At 47.2% G+C, this 17202-nt stretch overlaps 1 long non-coding RNA gene across 1 annotated transcript in view; it reads right to left on the bottom strand.

Annotated features, from left to right (window-relative positions):
* Nucleotides 1-7857: 7857 nt before the first annotated feature.
* Nucleotides 7858-17202, bottom strand: part of LOC311134224 — a 29628-nt gene continuing 20283 nt past the window's right edge. Inside the window, exon 2 of the long non-coding RNA XR_014613657.1 lies at nucleotides 7858-9775. This is a non-coding gene — a long non-coding RNA (uncharacterized lncRNA). The remainder of the gene's footprint in view (nucleotides 9776-17202) is intronic.

The following is a 17202-nucleotide window of genomic DNA, read 5'->3' as shown; positions in this document are numbered from 1 at the left end:
GCTACGGGACTTGGACACGGCACAGCTCTACGAGTTCATAACAATGATGTGATTTGAGGCCTTCTAATGCTTTTACAATAGCTCTATCTACAGGCAAGGACATGCTATATCAGGGCTGATGACCAAGAGGCTGTCCAGCAGAAGAGATGATCTACTGCATCAACTCTACCACACGGCTTAGACAAGTTTATGCTTCAACCAAATCTTCAGTCTTATTAGGTGGCTAGTGTAGACATCATCAGATGCTATTATGGGCTTGTCTTATTGTCCCCAGCAACGCCAAGTCTTATGGGTAGGGCCCTGTATTTTGCACAATCACGTAACAGATTTTATCCTGTGTTTTAAGCCTAATCTAGAAATGAGAATTACACAAAAAATGAGGAATAAGGATGGAGCTGGACCGATGGAGCTGGACCGATGGTGCTGGACCGATGGAGCTGGACCGTTGGAGTTGGACCGATGGTGCTGGACCGATGGAGCTAGACCGATGGAGCTGGACCGATGGTGCTGGACCGATGGAGCTGGACCGATGGTGCTGGACCTATGGTGCTGGACCGATGGAGCTGGAGCGATGTAGCTGGACCGATGGTGCTGGACCGATGGAGCTGGAGCGATGGAGCTGGACCGATGGTGCTGGACCGATGGAGCTGGAGCGATGGAGCTGGACCGATGGAGCTGGACCGATGGTGCAGGACCGATGGAGCTGGACCGATGGTGCTGGACCGATGGAGCTAGACCGATGGTGCTGGACCGATGGAGCTGGACCGATGGAGCTGGACCGATGGTGCTGGACCTTCTGACATGAAAAGGAAAGGGACAGTTTGATGAAAACGCTTTAAAGTCCCCTGTTTAGAGGACCTGTGTGGTTCTGGTACTGGTTCTGACTGACATTTCTGCTCTGTGGACACCATCATCAAAATGGATTGCATTGAACGGTAGCCCTGATTCTCACTGACACCCGAGTATTGTTCTTCCACCTGTGTGAAGTAGGATGTGAAATCTGACACGACTTGAAGCTGGGATATCCCTCCTACCTTCGACCTGTCCATCACCTCCTGGCTGAACCCCATATCACAGCCGCTGACAAAGCACATGCCTCATATCGCAGCAGGAGAGAGTGGTTTCGTCACTAGCACATTGAGATCGATTTATAGTCAACTTTATCAAAGTAATCTAAAATAATGTATAGATCTTAAACAAAAAAATACATTTATGTTTGTCATAGACGGACAAGATTAATATGAACTGAAAGGCCAGTCCCTAACGAGTCCAGGAAGCCAGGCTAGAGCTCTGTGTGGTGTTCACAGCGATGGGGGCAGACGTTCTGCTCAAGAGAGACCTTTAGAAAATATGCACATTTTCTCTAACACTTAACATACACATATGTATTTTACAGTTATAAGGAAGGTGAAATCTTATAGTTAGTCGTTTTATAATGTGATTATACTATATTTAGAAAGCATATAAGTCAATTCAAGTCTTATAGAGTTTTGTTGAATAGGACATACATCATAAAATATTGCATATTTTCATAATATTTGTACTGTGTACATGGGCTTGTGTCCTCAAAAGTGTCTACACCTCAGCAATTTATAACTATTTTTACCAAAAAGGTGAGATCAACAGTTTTTATAGTCATTTTCTTAATGGTTGCATGCTTATTAGTAATAAAATAAGCAATTTCATGAAAGTGTCAAGTTCAGCATCTGGTTGCTCCTCATTACACACCACAGACCAGCAAATATTCTTTACATCAACATAGAATCACTACAAAACTTATTGTATGATCTCTTATACTCTATATTAGGCCCTGCCTTAGGAATTTTAGTTTTCCTAGATATGGCTACTATATTATGATCCCTTTAGGTGAGGCAGGTGAACCTGTAGCCATATTACTTCAACAGTATTTAACATGAGATCCTCTCTAAACTTTACAGGAATATGACTCTGAACGTACACGGCAACACCTCCACCTTTGGCATTCCTGTCTCTTCTGAAGATGCAGAGATGACTGAACATACACGGCAACACCTCCACCTTTGGCATTCCTGTCTCTTCTGAAGATGCAGAGATGACATCAGAGTGTGCAGCTGAACACTGCATGCTGGAAACACTTGGTTTGTTGTTTTTGACAAAAAATAACCAATGTTCGTTAGATATAAATACAGAACTTGTTTGTTTTTGAATGGATTCCACAACGTGGTTAGCTTTTAACAGCTAGGACCACTATTTCTTGTCATGGAATCCCGCTTAACAGATAGGTTGAAGCCTGCTTAACAGAGCCACTAACCTTAGCTAGCTAGCTAAGCTTCTAGCCATCAAGCTAACAAAGTTAGTCCCAGTTGAGTTTTCCAATGGAGCCCTCTTTGTCTGGAGAAATAAATGAACGGTTCCAGCGCTGTAGGAGCTGTATTACTATGCTTTGTTTCAGGACAAACCGGATCACTCAGAGTTCCAATGCGGAAATTGTTTGCTTGTCGAGGATTATAGGCTTGAGGAGGCTTCCTTGATCAAGCAGGTCGCCAGCCCACGTAAGAAACTGGGGAAAACGCAGAGTGGAATCTTTACCTTCTCTACGCCGGTGGCTGGACGGCGTTCATGCTTGTTGGATGCATTGCCGCCTTGCCGTTTGTCGTTGTCCAACTGGTCAGTGTTACCCGGAGTTCGTTCGCAAGGGGAGCCATCTCCTGCCTTTCCTCCCTCATCTGATAGTGGAGTCAAAGGAGCACAGCAAGAGGAGCAAGGCAATCAACGATGATCGCATATCACGAGTCGTGGAAGCCGAAGACAGCGGCCTCCCGCAAAGCAGTCTACACTTCCAACTCTCCATCTGTTGGAGGCCTGCACCAGGAGCTAGGGGCTCAAGTTATCTTGCCTCTCACACGTCCTTAAAAGGGTTGTCCGAATCCTGTGAAGAGTGGGAGTGGGCGGATATCCTCGTCCTTCTCACCAGCCTTGATTTTGGGCAGCTCCATGGTAAGAAATGTCATTGTTCCTGGTGCAAAAACAATGTCCTATCCCGGAGCTCGAGTAAATTACATTACTAAGCTGTTCCTGAATGTACTACGCCAGGACATGGAAATCGATTCTATCGTAGTCTATGTGGGTTTTAATGAAATGATGAAGTGCAGTTTTGAACAGTTGAAACTGGATTTTAAAGAGCTGATTGACTCTCTGCTAGACACTAATAAAAGACCAATCATATCTGGCCCTGTGCCCTCTCTGATTCATGGCATCATATCTGGCCCTGTGCCCTCTCTGAATCATGGCATCATATCTGGCCCTGTGCCCTCTCTGAATCATGGCATCATATCTGGCCCTGTGCCCTCTCTGAATCATGGTATTGAATGTTTTAGTAGGATTCTCTCTCTTCACAACTGGCTACGCGATTACTGCAGCTCAATGGGTGTAACTTTTTACAATTTAGATACCTTTTGGAAACCAAACACGTTTTATAAGGAAGATGGGATCCACCCGAATAATTTGGGTTCCTGGATCCTTTCACAGCATTAAAAGGCTGCGTTGAGACAATGACCCAATCTAAACTCAGTTAATCCCTACCATTGTGTTGCTGGGTTGTCATAATGCTTCAGCAAATGTACATTATACCAGGGGCGTCGGTAGACACTATGCAAGTAAACTAATTTATGTCCCTCTAACTGCCCTGAATGCCTCTGCTGATCCTACAGCTATTGGATGCAGTAATCATGTGCCTAAGAACCAGAGTTACACTGTTAGCACTGAGCCGGTGTGCCCTAGTAGGAAGCACCCTGCACGAACATAAATAACCTGAGCATGTCTACTTCTGCTAAGCTTCCCAGTAAAGAAATGTAAACAATCAAGAATCCCAGAAAAGTGCTACAAATAGTCCACTTTAACATATGTAGCTTAAGAAACAAGGTTCATGAAATCAATAACTTGCTAGTAACAGATGACATTCATATTCTGACCATCTCTGAAACTCACTTAGATAATACCTTTGATGATGCAGCGGTAGCAAGACATGGTTACAACATCTACAGAAAATACAAAAATGCCAATAGTGGAGGTGTTGCTGTTTACATTCAGAACCACATTCCTGTCATGTTAAAAACTGTTGAAGTAATATGGCTACAGGTTCATCTGCCTCACCTAAAGCCCATTCTTCTGGGAAGCTGCTATAGACCAAGTTCTAACAGTCAGTATCTGGATAATGTGTGAAATGCTTGATAATGTACAGTACCAGTCAAAAGTTTGGACACAGCTACTCATTCCATGGTTTTTCTTTATTTTTACATTGTAGAATAATAGTGAAGACATGAAAGCTATGTAATAACACACATGGAATCATGTAGTAACCAAAAATCCAATATGGATGGTGTTAAGAGATAAATGGGAGAGGTCGAATGGAGCTGAAAGTTGGGACTAATAACAAGATAACTCATATAAAACATACTGTGTCCGTAAAACGTATTTAGGTTATAAGTTAAGAACTTTTGTGAACGAGCACAGTTTGAAAGATATGGCAAATAGAAATCAAACCGGATGGACATCAGAAATAGATGGGAGAGGTTGGGTAGAGGAAGGACAGGAGTAAAAACAAACTGTATAGAACTATTGTAAAATAGACTGTCCATAAAATGTATATAGTATGTATAAGCATGAAGTAGAGGCCTAAGCATGGTTGTTCACTAGTTTACTCCAATTAGGGGAGGGGTGGTAGGGTTAGAAAGTAATAAAGCAAAATATATACAGTGGGGAGAACAAGTATTTGATACACTGCCGATTTTGCAGGTTTTCCTACTTACAAAGCATGTAGAGGTCTGTAATTTTTATCATATGTACACTTCAACTGTGAGAGATGGAATCTAAAACAAAAATCCAGAAAATCACATTGTATGATTTTTAAGTAATTAATTTGCATTTCATTGCATGACATAAGTATTTGATCACCTACCAACTAGTAAGAATTCCGGCTCTCACAGACCTGTTAGTTTCTCTTTAAGAAGCCCTCCTGTTCTCCACTCATTACCTGTATTAACTGCACCTGTTTGAACTCGTTACCTGTATAAAAGACACCTGTCCACACACTCAATCAAACAGAATCCAACCTCTCCACAATGGCCAAGACCAGAGAGCTGTGGAAGGACATCAGGGATAAAATTGTACACCTGCACAAGGCTGGGATGGGCTACAGGACAATAGGCAAGCAGCTTGGTGAGAAGGCAACAACTGTTGGCGCAATTATTAGAAAATGGAAGAAGTTCAAGATGACGGTCAATCACCCTCGGTCTGGGGCTCCATGCAAGATCTCACCTCGTGGGGCATCAATGATCATGAGGAAGATGAGGGATCAGCCCAGAACTACACGGCAGGACCTGGTCAATGACCTGAAGAGAGCTGGAACCACAGTCTCAAAGAAAACCATTAGTAACACACTACGCTGTCATGGATTAAAATCCTGCAGCGCACGCAAGGTCCCCCTGCTCAAGCCAGCGCATGCCCAGGCCCGTCTGAAGTTTGCCAATGACCATCTGGATGATCCAGAGGAGGAATGGGAGAAGGTCATGTGGTCTGATGAGACAAAAATAGAGCTTTTTGGTCTAAACTCCACTCGCCGTGTTTGGAGGAAGAAGAAGGATGAATACAACCCCAAGAACACCATCCCAACCGTGAAGCATGGAGGTGGAAACATCATTATTTGGGGATGCTTTTCTGCAAAGGGGACAGGACGACTGCACCGTATTGAGGGGAGGATGGATGGGGCCATGTTTCACGAGATCTTGGCCAACAACCTCCTTCCCTCAGTAAGAGCATTGAAGATGGGTCGTGGCTGGGTCTTCCAGCATGACAACGACCCGAAACACACAGCCAGGGCAACTAAGGAGTGGCTCCGTAAGAAGCATCTCAAGGTCCTGGAGTGGCCTAGCCAGTCTCCAGACCTGAACCCAATAGAAAATCTTTGGAGGGAGCTGAAAGTTCGTATTGCCCAGCGACAGCCCCGAAACCTGAAGGATCTGGAGAAGGTCTGTCTGGAGGAGTGGGCCAAAATCCCTGCTGCAGTGTGTGCAAACCTGGTCAAGACCTACCGGAAACGTATGATCTCTGTAATTGCAAACAAAGGTTTCTGTACCAAATATTAAGTTCTGCTTTTCTGATGTATCAAATACTTATGTCATGCAATAAAATGCAAATTAATTACTTAAAAATCATACAATGTGATTTTCTGGATTTTTGTTTTAGATTCCATCTCTCACAGTTGAAGTGTACCTATGATAAAAATTACAGACCTCTACATGCTTTGTAAGTAGGAAAACCTGCAGAATCGGCAGTGTATCAAATACTTGTTCTCCCCACTGTATATATATTTTTAAAGATATGTGTATATATATACACTACCAGTCAAAGGTTTGGACACACCTACTCATTCAAGGGTTTTTCTTTATTTTTACATTGTAGAATAATAGTGAAGACATCAAAAGTATGAAATAACACATATGGAATCATGTAGGAACCAAAAAAGTGTTAAACAAATCTAAATATATTTTATATTTGAGATTCTTCAAATAGCTACACCCTTTGCCTTGATGACAGCTTTGCATACTCTTGGAAACGCGTTCTCTGGAGTGATGAATCACATTTCACCATCTTGCAGTCTGACGGACAAATCTGGGTTTGGCAGATGCCAGGAGAACGCTACCTGCCCGAATGCATACTGCCAACTGTAATGTTTGGTGGAGGAGGAATAATGGTCTGGGGCTGTTTTTCATGGTTCGGGCTAGGCCCCTTAGTTCCAGTGAAGGGACATCTTAACGCTACAGCATACAATGACATTCTAGAGGATTCTGTGCTTCCAACTTTGTGGCAACAGTTTGGGGAAGAACTTGACTGGCCTGCACAGAGCCCTGACCTCAACCCCATTGAACACCTTTGGGATGAATTGGAACGCCGACTGCGAGCCAGGCCTTTCTGCTGCACTCGCTCTACTCATGAATATGTTAATGATTGAAAGTGTCTGCCATTGCAATATATTTGGTCTCTATTGGCTACAGACAGAACAGGCTGTATTGGCTTTATTAGTCCTGGTTCCTGTGACTAATCAATTTGGCTATTTAAGCTCTGAATATTAGCTACCACACTTTATCAGGAGTTATCGTCAGCCTATTTGCATTTGTGTTTACACAGCAGGAAATGCAGAAGTATTTAATTTTTCGCTATGATCAGCTTGTCAAAAATTGACGGATACAAACTTGAATAATGTGATTTTTTTTTTTTTTTGTGTTGTTGGAGGTGGGTCTTATTCAGTTCAGCTCAGAAAATGCTGCCCTCATCAATCTGACGCCAAAGGAGGCGTCCTAATCCTGCCCAATGAGCGGGCCGGCCGTGACGGTAATGATAAACAATGGCCTGCAGTTGTGATGTTTTACCGGAACTATTTACTTTGCCGTGACGCACCTTACTTTCACCCCTGCTCGGAAATCTTTACATCGTGGCACAGCCAAGCCGACAAGTTGGTGCAGTGCCTCCCTGTCAGCCAAGCCGACACGTTGGTGCAGTGCCTCCCTGTCAGTGACCATAGCTGCTTTAAACGCTTTAAAATGGGCATTTCCGGGACGCTCAGTATGAACATGAATTATTGGTATTGAAATTTGGTAGATTTTCGGGAAAATATGAATCCCTTCCACATAGGCCGTTTTTAAAGGGATGAATTGCTTTTTAGGGGCAGTCGCTCTGTAACCTTTCTGGGAGTATGCTGTATTGCTAGTTATAGTTTATGGCTCTCTCACAATGAATCATTATTTTGGGGGATTTCGTAGATTACATTTTAGATTACATTTAACTGGTTACAATCCAGGCATGTCACATGATCGCACAAAACACAATTTATTAGCAATTTATTCGTGATAATTCTTCAAGACGTCCTGCTGAAGTATAAGTAATTAAAATACATACTGTACATCATATAAAACAGACCCATTTCCTCCTGCTTCCATGTGTGAACTGTACCAGTAGTTGAATACCAATCATGAGTAGAATAGAACCATAGCAAGAGTTGAATTGGAGCCATACAAGCAGGAGTATGAAAGGTGAGGTCCAAGGAAAGGCAGCAGGTTGCATATGAATCTCCACCCAGACAAAACACCTGCCTTACCACTATGCAATCTGCTACCTCTACAGACAGCCTCTGCCCTGGCGTACCTGTCCCAACAGCCTCTGCCCTGGCGTACCTGTCCCAACAGCCTCTGCCCTGGCGTACCTGTCCCAAACCAACCCCTGGACAGGTAGACGCTATAGGGAAAGGCTAGGAGTTGGGATTTAACCTTTCATATGACAAGCACACCACAGAACAGTACATATCACGGTGAGTGATTATTCACTCACTCAATCAGCTATCCATCAGGTCTGGTACATTTATGGAACAAGTTACAGAAACAATCAGAAGCCGTTATGGAACAATGTGGTTGAGTGTAGATGTTGTTCTGCTGGTCAGGGAAGGCAATAGATTGTATAGTTATCTTCTGATCAGGGTAATATCACTCCCCCACAACTATACAATCTACTACCTCACACCGCCTCTGCAGAGACTGGTTCAGCTTTAATGCACTTCAGACATGACAACCTTTTGAGGCCTCCTTGCTGCTGCATCAACTGTGATCAGAATATTATTGGTTACGACTTGATGAAAGTATTCTTGTCACATTGAAAAAGACAGTAGGTTGTATAGTTATCTCCCAGTGTGGGTGTGACCCTAAAACTATACAACATACTACCTCATCCCACTGTGCAGACCAGACTACTGGAGTGGCTCAGGGAACAGTCCAGGATCCACCTGACACCTGAACCACAGGCCGAGCCTTGAGCCCTGACGTCACAGCATCTCTGGAGAGTCTTGAGCCCTGACGTCACAGCATCTCTGGAGAGCCTTGAGCCCTGACGTCACAGCATCTCTGGAGAGCCTTGAGCCCTGACATCACAGCATCTGCGGAGAGCCTTGAGCCCTGACGTCACAGCATCTGCGGAGAGCCTTGAGCCCTGACGTCACAGCATCTCTGGAGAGCCTTGAGCCCTGACGTCACAGCATCTCTGGAGAGCCTTGAGCCCTGACGTCACAGCATCTCTGGAGAGCCTTGAGCCCTGACGTCACAGCATCTGCGGAGAGCCTTGAGCCCTGACGTCACATCATCTCTGGAGAGCCTTGAGCCCTGACGTCACAGCATCTCTGGAGAGCCTTGAGCCCTGACGTCACAGCATCTGCGGAGAGCCTTGAGCCCTGACGTCACAGCATCTCTGGAGAGCCTTGAGCCCTGACGTCACATCATCTCTGGAGAGCCTTGAGCCCTGACGTCACAGCATCTCTGGAGAGCCTTGAACCCTGACGTCACAGCATCTCTGGAGAGCCTTGAGCCCTGACGTCACAGCATCTCTGGAGAGCCTTGAGCCCTGACGTCACAGCATCTGCGGAGAGCCTTGAGCCCTGACGTCACATCATCTGCGGAGAGCCTTGAGCCCTGACGTCACAGCATCTCTGGAGAGCCTTGAGCCCTGACGTCACAGCATCTCTGGAGAGCCTTGAGCCCTGACATCACAGCATCTGCGGAGAGCCTTGAGCCCTGACGTCACAGCATCTGTGGAGAGCCTTGAGCCCTGACGTCACAGCATCTGCGGAGAGCCTTGAGCCCTGACGTCACAGCATCTCTGGAGAGCCTTGAGCCCTGACGTCACAGCATCTCTGGAGAGCCTTGAGCCCTGACGTCACAGCATCTCTGGAGAGCCTTGAGCCCTGACGTCACAGCACCTGCGGAGAGACTTTATAATAATACCAAAACCATCACAAGAAACAACATCAAGGTTGGGAACTTTCAGAAAATGTGAGTTTGCTTTGCGAGGCGGTAGGGAGGCTTCCCAGCGTAGGGCTCTTTCTGTATGGTTCAGTCCGCCTCAGGTGGTGACGCAGTAAGATGGAGGCACTGCCCTGCAGCACGACAGACGCCATATTGTTATTGTACCTCCCTCTACCAGCTAGCCAACTGCCTGCCTCACTGGCCTGCTAACTGACTGCCTGTTAGCCTAGTTGCTAACACCTCAGTACAGATGAATGCCCTCAGCCTAGTCACTGCCTGTTAGCCTAGTTGCTAACACCTCAGTACAGATGAATGCCCTCAGCCCAGTCAGACCCACTCCAGAGTTATGTCTCTTTTCTTTTAGCCCGACACGCCTGTAAACCGGCCAGAGAACAGGACAGGTTGCTAAGAGAAACTTTCTCGTTCTGTTTCCCCTGGCCGACTTCGTTTCCTCCGCCACCCGCAGGCCGCCATCTTGTCTGTCTACTAAAACCGGACCTGTTTGTTCGTTGCAGGTTTGAAACAGTTTTAAATCCAGGTGATTTGACTTATAGAAAAGTCTTTACAGAACCGCAAAGCCTAGAAAGCCATTGTCTGTCTTCAGACATCAATCATTTGTCTTGAACAAAACAAACATACATACTGCAAACAAACAAAGTGTTCTTAAACATATCAACCCCCTGATTACTACGAGAGAACAGATCAACCCCCTGATTACTACGAGAGAAACCCGTTGGTCCAGACACTGTAGTGTCACCCAGCTGCCTGTTTAGCTAAATATTAAGGATTATTGTTTGGGCCGTGTCGTGGTGGTCCCAAGGCACTCAGACCATTCTGACTTACTGACTTACTGACTCGAGTCATGACTAATGTTTCCGAGTGACTCGTTCATGTTAGTGGTTGGTTTGACCTGCTATGACTCCTACAGCAGGATTAATACACGGTCCTCCAGCTCAGCGACTCCAGAGACGTGCTCCCACCACCAACTGTCTGTCATATGTCCGCAGGGAAATAGATCATGACCAACTGTCTGTCATATGGAAACAGATCATGACCAACTGTCTGTCATATGTCCGCAGGGAAATAGATCATGACCAACTGTCTGTCATATGTCCGCAGGGAAATAGATCATGACCAACTGTCTGTCATATGTCCGCAGGGAAACAGATCATGAGCACAGAGGAGAAAAATACTTGTTCACAACTGACAATTGATCTCATGGTGCAAGAATGAATTGATTATTGAATGTTAAATCGATAGAGACAGCTTTATACAACCAAAACATAGCCCACATAGCCCTGATAGCCTGCCTCTGCTCAACCAAAACATAGCCCACATAGCCTGCCTCTGCTCAACCAGAACATAGCCCACATAGCCTGCCTCTGCTCAACCAAAACATAGCCCACATAGCCTGCCTCTGCTCAACCAAAACATAGCCCACATAGCCTGCCTCTGCTCAACCAAAACATAGCCCAGATAGCCTGCCTCTGCTCAACCAAAACATAGCCCACATAGCCTGCCTCTGCTCAACCAAAATCGAACTCGAGAACGACTCGTTTGTGGGGGTGCTGCATTTGGAACGATGTATTTTCTCTTCCACCCAGTAGTCAAGTCATTCACAATCTAGTCCTCATTTCAAAGGTACAATAAATCCTGGTATTTGTAGGCCTAGCTATCATACATGTACATTGCTTGAACCTTTTTGACAGCTCCAATAAGCCTCCTGTGGTGAACGAGAGGCTTGTAGAATCATGAGTCTTTCCCGTTTTCAGTTCATCTTTCGCCGGTAGGGGGTCCTGCATGCTCTGGGCATTACTGAATCAAATGAGTCGAAAGATTTGTTCTTTTGACTGAACGAGTTGAAAAGAGTAGAACTTCCCATCACTAATCGTTAAGTCTTATCACACACTGAAGACCAGACAAGGAGAGAGGGGACATTAGTATTCCACAGGGCAGTCAGACAGAGCCAGGGTGGATCCTAAATAGCCCCCATTAACCTACGCAGTGCACTCTGGGCAAAAGTAGTGGATTATATAGGGAATAGGGTGCCATTTGGGACACAGAGAACGAGTGCGACGAGGAGAGAGGGATCAACCCTGGATCAAGCCGGGCCTGGGGCCTCATTTACAACGTTTTCATAGTTTTTAAAATAAATATCTGCGTGCACCATTTCTGAAAAGACTGCGCACGCACAAAATATAGAGATGTATTAAGTTGGCGCACGCCATACATATGCATGTTTCCCGTTATAAATGAGACCTGTCGTAAAAACAGTGAGAATGCATGTATGTGTCTGTCTGTCTGTCTGTCTGTCTGTGTCTGTCTGTCTGTCAGTCAGTGAGTGAGTGAGCTGCTGTAGTATTGCCCATATACCAAACAGGACTGAGCCAGAGAATGAGCTTTAGTCTGGGTCGTATTCATTAGTGCACACCGTAGCAAACGTTTTGCAACGCAAAAAGCATTTCTTATTGGATAAATTCAGGCCCTCCCACTTCGGCCCGTTTGTTTCCTTGTAAATACGACCCTGGTAATCTCCTCTCTTTCACAATGAATCCCCCATGGGAGTCTGCTGTTCAATTAGCCAGCCCAGTCATGATCAGACAGAAACAGGTTCTGCCACTCTCACACCTTACTGTTCTTAAATGAGAGGCCTCTCCCTTGGTTGCTGGTTCGAATCTCCAGTCTGATGGGAAGTGACCCAGCAGAGGACAGTTTCTAACCTAGAGTTGTTTTTCTAACGTTTTCTAGCTGAATGACTTGGCCAGCAGCCTTTGTGCTCTTGAGCAAGGCACTTAACCCATGAACTGCTCCAGGGGTGCGGCACTGTGGCTGGAGAATACAATTTATAGGAATCAGTGGAGGCTGCTAAGGGGAGGAAGGCTCATAGTAAATGGCTGGAATGGAGTCACTGGAATGGTATCAGGCACATGGAAACCACCAACCACATGGAAACCACATCTTTGATGCCATTCCATTGACTCCATTCCAGATATTATTATGAGCCGTCCTCCCCTCAGCAGCCTCCACTGACAGGAATAGCCTATGATAGGCAGAAGTTTCTCCCCCAAACCACTGATCCAGGGTAGCCAGCTAGCTATCCTTCTTAAAGGCTCCACACACTCTAAGCAACGTTTCCACAATGGATCCGACGGAGCTTTGTGTGCGTAGCTCTCTACGTAGTTCTATGCACTTTAGCGCGGCTTAATTGTTGGAACGCGACACAAACGGAGCTCCGTAGCTAGACTGTGAAATCACTGGAGAGACCTTTACCACCGAAAGGTCGCTGGTTCTAATCCCCGAGCCGACTAGGTGAAAAATCTGTCGATGTGCCCTTGAGCAAGGCACTTAACCCTAATTGCTCCTGTAAGTCGCTCTGGATAAGAGCGTCTGCTAAATGACTAAAATGTAATGTAAATGTATGTAAGCAATCACTAACACATAGCTAACTACCTCCACTAGTTTGCCAAATGCCATGGTTCCGACAAAATGAGTAACGTTAGCTAATTTCCCCTAAACTTTCCCCCTAATTACGGACGCCCTCTATTGGCTGGAGGACTAAATCACCTTGATCTCAAACTTTTAACAGACTGGAAAATAACGGTACGTTTTGCGACTAAATGCACCCTTTAGTCAGCTGACCATCGATTGTCATTACACTTTATGTAAGTTAAGTTATGAGTTTTTAAAAAGTAATATTGAAATTTTGTGGGACATGCTGCATATTTTAAAATTCAACTTTTATTATCCAACTTTTAACCTCTGAAATACAGCTAATGTTGCTAGCTTAGTTGCTAAATGTTGATAGAACTGCTTAGTAACCAAAAAGGAAAGACATTGTGTTAGATAATACACCAAAACAGCTGCATGTTGTCAAGCTTTACCGTATCAAAATTGGAGTCGTCTGACGGGTGCGTTTTGCACAATCTGCAAAAAATAATTTTGAACCATGAACTTTTTGACACCCATCACTGTTGGCTATGTTTCATCTTACAACAGCTACATAGAGGCAGTTTTTAGTCAAATGTTACAATGTATGCATCAATATTAAACTGATTTGGACACTAATTTTCATAACAGATAACATCAAACAAAGAACGTGGATATTCTTTCAGTTATTGTGAAAACTTTCATCACCACCTTTCAATGCCTTAGCTCTGAAATGTAAATGTTTATACATATTCAGATGGAGATATCTCTCTAAAATGTGTATAGTATGCCAAGTTATTTAGCTACATGTATTTCCCACCACAACATGGAGAAAGTCAAGAGGAAGCAGTGGAGTGAGGTGGACGTGTTCCATGTCATGGAGGACTGCGGGGCAGGGATGGCTATCCACCAGGCTGAGGGGCAGGGATGGCTATCCACCAGGCTGAGGGGCAGGGATGGCTATCCACCAGGCTGCCAAGGTTAGTCAGGTGGACATGTTCCATGTCATGGAGGACTGAGGGGCAGGGATGGCTATCCACCAGGCTGAGGGGCAGGGATGGCTATCCACCAGGCTGCCAAGGTTAGTCAGGTGGACATGTTCCATGCCATGGAGGACTGAGGGGCAGGGATGGCTATCCACCAGGCTGAGGGGCAGGGATGGCTATCCACCAGGCTGCCAAGGTTAGTCAGGTGGACATGTTCCATGCCATGGAGGACTGAGGGGCAGGGATGGCTATCCACCAGGCTGAGGGGCAGGGATGGCTATCCACCAGGCTGAGGGGCAGGGATGGCTATCCACCAGGCTGCCAAGGTTAGTCAGGTGGACATGTTCCATGTCATGGAGGACTGAGGGGCAGGGATGGCTATCCACCAGGCTGAGGGGCAGGGATGGCTATCCACCAGGCTGAGGGGCAGGGATGGCTATCCACCAGGCTGCCAAGGTTAGTCAGGTGGACATGTTCCATGTCATGGAGGACTGAGGGGCAGGGATGGCTATCCACCAGGCTGAGGGGCAGGGATGGCTATCCACCAGGCTGAGGGGCAGGGATGGCTATCCACCAGGCTGAGGGGCAGGGATGGCTATCCACCAGGCTGCCAAGGTTAGTCAGGTGGACATGTTCCATGCCATGGAGGACTGAGGGGCAGGGATGGCTATCCACCAGGCTGCCAAGGTTAGTCAGGTGGACATGTTCCATGCCATGGAGGACTGAGGGGCAGGGATGGCTATCCGCCAGGCTGCCAAGGTTAGTCAGGTGGACATGTTCCATGTCATGGAGGACTGAGGGGCAGGGATGGCTATCCACCAGGCTGAGGGGCAGGGATGGCTATCCACCAGGCTGCCAAGGTTAGTCAGGTGGACATGTTCCATGCCATGGAGGACTGAGGGGCAGGGATGGCTATCCACCAGGCTGCCAAGGTTAGTCAGGTGGACATGTTCCATGTCATGGAGGACTGAGGGGCAGGGATGGCTATCCACCAGGCTGCCAAGGTTAGTCAGGTGGACATGTTCCATGCCATGGAGGACTGAGGGGCAGGGATGGCTATCCACCAGGCTGCCAAGGTTAGTCAGGTGGACATGTTCCATGTCATGGAGGACTGAGGGGCAGGGATGGCTATCCACCAGGCTGCCAAGGTTAGTCAGGTGGACATGTTCCATGCCATGGAGGACTGAGGGGCAGGGATGGCTATCCACCAGGCTGAGGGGCAGGGATGGCTATCCACCAGGCTGCCAAGGTTAGTCAGGTGGACATGTTCCATGCCATGGAGGACTGAGGGGCAGGGATGGCTATCCACCAGGCTGAGGGGCAGGGATGGCTATCCACCAGGCTGCCAAGGTTAGTCAGGTGGACATGTTCCATGTCATGGAGGACTGAGGGGCAGGGATGGCTATCCACCGGACTGAGGGGCAGGGATGGCTATCCACCAGGCTGAGGGGCAGGGATGGCTATCCACCAGGCTGCCAAGGTTAGTCAGGTGGACATGTTCCATGTCATGGAGGACTGAGGGGCAGGGATGGCTATCCACCAGGCTGCCAAGGTTAGTCAGGTGGACATGTTCCATGCCATGGAGGACTGAGGGGCAGGGATGGCTATCCACCAGGCTGAGGGGCAGGGATGGCTATCCACCAGGCTGAGGGGCAGGGATGGCTATCCACCAGGCTGCCAAGGTTAGTCAGGTGGACATGTTCCATGCCATGGAGGACTGAGGGGCAGGGATGGCTATCCACCAGGCTGCCAAGGTTAGTCAGGTGGACATGTTCCATGCCATGGAGGACTGAGGGGCAGGGATGGCTATCCGCCAGGCTGCCAAGGTTAGTCAGGTGGACATGTTCCATGTCATGGAGGACTGAGGGGCAGGGATGGCTATCCACCAGGCTGAGGGGCAGGGATGGCTATCCACCAGGCTGAGGGGCAGGGATGGCTATCCACCAGGCTGCCAAGGTTAGGCATCTTTTGTTTTTAGGAGATTACCACATGTATGTGAATTTCATCTGCTAGTAACAGTTTATTCTGATCTACCAAGGTGCATGACCCTGGCGGCAGGCTGAGCGGCCAGGTGACCCATGGACCACCCACATTGCTTGCACCAGAGGATGAAAATGGTCCGGGGCAGTACTGTATCTATTTACTGCGCCAGCCATGGGTTCCCCTTCACCAGACAGAGGCTGATGGAATATGCCAACAAAATACGCAGGTATCTGGTGTTCTATGTATGTAGTATCCGGCTCCCTGTACCAGCGCTGCCAGACATGATCTATGTGGTGGAAGGGAGAGTATCCGGCTCCCTGTATCAGCGCTGCCAGACATGATCTATGTGGTGGAAGGGAGAGTATCCCGCTCCCTGTACCAGCGCTGCCAGACATGATCTATGTGGTGGAAGGGAGAGTATCCGGCTCCCTGTATCAGCGCTGCCAGACATGATCTATGTGGTGGAAGGGAGAGTATCCCGCTCCCTGTACCAGCGCTGCCAGACATGATCTATGTGGTGGAAGGGAGAGTATCCTGCTCCCTGTATCAGCGCTGCCAGACATGATCTATGTGGTGGAAGGGAGAGTATCCGGCTCCCTGTATCAGCGCTGCCAGACATGATCTATGTGGTGGAAGGGAGAGTATCCCGCTCCCTGTACCAGCGCTGCCAGACATGATCTATGTGGTGGAAGGGAGAGTATCCTGCTCCCTGTACCAGCGCTGCCAGACATGATCTATGTGCTGGAAGGGAGAGTATCCGGCTCCCTGTACCAGCGCTGCCAGACATGATCTATGTGGTGGAAGGGAGAGTATCCGGCTCCCTGTACCAGCGCTGCCAGACATGATCTATGTGGTGGAAGGGAGAGTATCCGGCTCCCTGTACCAGCGCTGACAGACATGATCTATGTGGTGGAAGGGAGAGTATCCGGCTCCCTGTATCAGCGCTGCCAGACATGATCTATGTGCTGGAAGGGTTTATGAAGTGT

This window comes from Coregonus lavaretus (genome assembly GCF_964263955.1).
Source record: "Coregonus lavaretus genome assembly, chromosome: 8".
Lineage (NCBI taxonomy): Eukaryota > Metazoa > Chordata > Actinopteri > Salmoniformes > Salmonidae > Coregonus > Coregonus lavaretus.
Note: the sequence above shows the minus strand (reverse complement) of the source record. Positions and strands in the feature narration are given on the sequence as shown.